The sequence below is a fragment of the Acanthisitta chloris genome, unplaced genomic scaffold (genome assembly GCF_000695815.1).
Source record: "Acanthisitta chloris isolate BGI_N310 unplaced genomic scaffold, ASM69581v1 scaffold8511, whole genome shotgun sequence".
Classification (NCBI taxonomy): Eukaryota; Metazoa; Chordata; class Aves; order Passeriformes; family Acanthisittidae; genus Acanthisitta; species Acanthisitta chloris.
Window position 1 is genome coordinate 4,995 of NW_008656457.1, and position 2,497 is coordinate 7,491.

The window sequence follows — 2,497 nt, forward strand, 5'->3', positions numbered from 1 at the left end:
AGCCAGAGCAGGGAATAAATCAGTATTGGATCTTAGTGCTGAGGTGACCAAAGCTTCAGCATGTTTTATGGTAGAGAGGTCTCTGAGACCCTTGGCTTTCCTCTCCTGCTTTGCACCTCAGAAATGGCCTCAATCGAGGGCCTGTTAGCACATGCAGGTGTAGATAAAATCACAGAATCACAATGGTTGAAAAGGACCTTTAAGAGTACAGCTGTTCCCTCAGCACTGCCAAGGCCACCACTAAACCGTCTCTAACTGCCACATCTACACAGCTTTTAAATCCTTCCTAGATTGTGACTCCACCATTGCCCTGGGCAGCCTATTCCAATGACTGACAACCCCTGCTGTGAAGAAATTTTTATTAACATCCAACCTAAATTTCCCCTGGTGCAACTTGAGGCTATTTCCTCTTGCGCTGTCACTTGCTCCCTGGGCAGACGGTCTTGCATGAGCTGTAAAACAGAAACCCTCAGTGTCAGGTTCTGGTGACCTGTCTGGCATTTGTAGTTGTGAGCTCAGTAGCACCTTGAAGTCAACAGTGTTTCTTTTCCCATATTCCCTGCTTGTGACTAAACACTTGAGCAAACAGAGTGAGACAAGCTTCTTATTGAACCAAATGTTGTCTTGTTTATAAAAATCTCTCTTGATGACATTTAACAAGCAGGTACTTAATGTGAGGCAGTCACAGAGCTCATGTGACCTGGGCACTTACACATTCTTCCAGAGATCTATGCCAAGATAAGAACCCTTGGATTTGCAGAGAAAGGTCGCAGCTGAAACAGGCCAAAATGCTCCATGCTGCAATCATCACAGTTCCTTGTTCCTGCTAAAGTTCTCTTCCTCCCAGCACTGACCAGTGGATGCTCAAGAAGAAAACCTAATTGATGGGTTATCTGCAGGATGAGGCTACTCAAACACACATCTGCCTTAACCCAGTAGCTTTCAGGCTACCAGCACGCAACATTGCTCCAGGCAAAGTGGTTGTGAGACTGATCCACCCTTAAGCCAGTGATGATCACCTGGAGAGCTCTCCTGACTTTCTCCTCTGTGATCCTGCAGGTTGGTGACAGCAGTTTTGGTCCAGAGCAGCAGGATCTGCTTTGCTGTGAGCTGTGGTGCAGTGCTAGTTGGGTCATTGCCATTGAAATCATAGTTCTCACATGTAAGCAATTTTTAGCAGAGTTTTTGTGTTTTTGGAGAGCTAAGCGGGGGAGAGGTTTCACACAGACTCTCAGTTACTGGGGAATCTTCCTCTGTGTGCCAAGTCCCATTAAACCTGAGATCTTCAGGCAGGATAAAAGGAAGAGTGCAAGTGATGACCTATCATATGCTCATTTTTGTGGGCTTGGAACTGTTTACACTTTAAACCACAGGGTTTGCATCACTTGTGTCCCTTTATCCCCTTCTATCAGCTCTAGACACCACCCAGGTTCACATAAATCACCTGATTCCAGCAGCAAACCTGTCTGTTCCCTGCCCCACCAAAGAGAAGAGGTTTGCTCTAGGCTGAGGCTTGACCTTCATGTCTCTCCTTCTCCTTCTAGTTCTCTCTCCAGTCTGTTTTGGAGAACCTTCTAAAAGATGCTGTTGTGTCAGTAACCTTGTGGCCCAAAGCGTTGGACAGTGCAGCTGCATCATGTTGTGTTTCTCCAGGACTCTGATGTAGTCTACCTTGTCAGGGCATGTTGGTGTAACTACACGGGAAATTCATTCCTGGATGCACTCGCATAATGAAGTGATCTAATGTGGTGGACATGGATACAAAGAATGAATTCAGTTTCCCTTTTAGAGCTGTATCCTCTTTTTACACCGTGTTTTCCCAGCAGGGCCTTGAGACAGTTGATTGGGATGGTTGGATTTTCTTTGCTAGGTGTTGCATGCTTTCTTTCAGCCTTTAGTATGACTTTGTGTAATTTTAACAGCATCTGCAATGTTTTATTCATCTAACTGCCCCTTTTGGCTTTTATTCATCAAGCTTTCTTACTTTGTGCTCTGGTATTCCTGTTCTTAAACCTCTTCAAATTCTGAGTTGTGGGCTGGGATAAGGAAAGGACAAGCCCTGGTGTGGTGTTGGGCCCCAGTGAGTCGTGATGTCCTGTGCAAGGGTATGGAGGAGCTCAGCTGTGGTCTGAGCCCTGTCCTGTAAGGCTGTGCTGAGCTGAGGGGAGACCTGGCTTTCCTGAGAGCTCACAAAGCCCATTTGTCCTGGCTGAATACCACAGGGAAGTGCTCAGTGTTGGGCAGAGCAGGGTGTGTGGTGTACGTGGTGGGGATGGGATTGAGGAGGATTTATTCTCTGTTGTCACACCTGGCTTAGCACAGCAGGAACAATAATTGTATAGTTCTGTGTTACTGGAGAACACTTGAGCCATACTTGATGCTACACATGCACAGCCAGGTTGGGTGGGAAGGCTCTGACTCATTTTGCTATGGTACAAAGCACAGCTCAGACCTGTCCCACTTCTGGTTCCACGTCCTCCCCTTCGCCCCAGCGAAG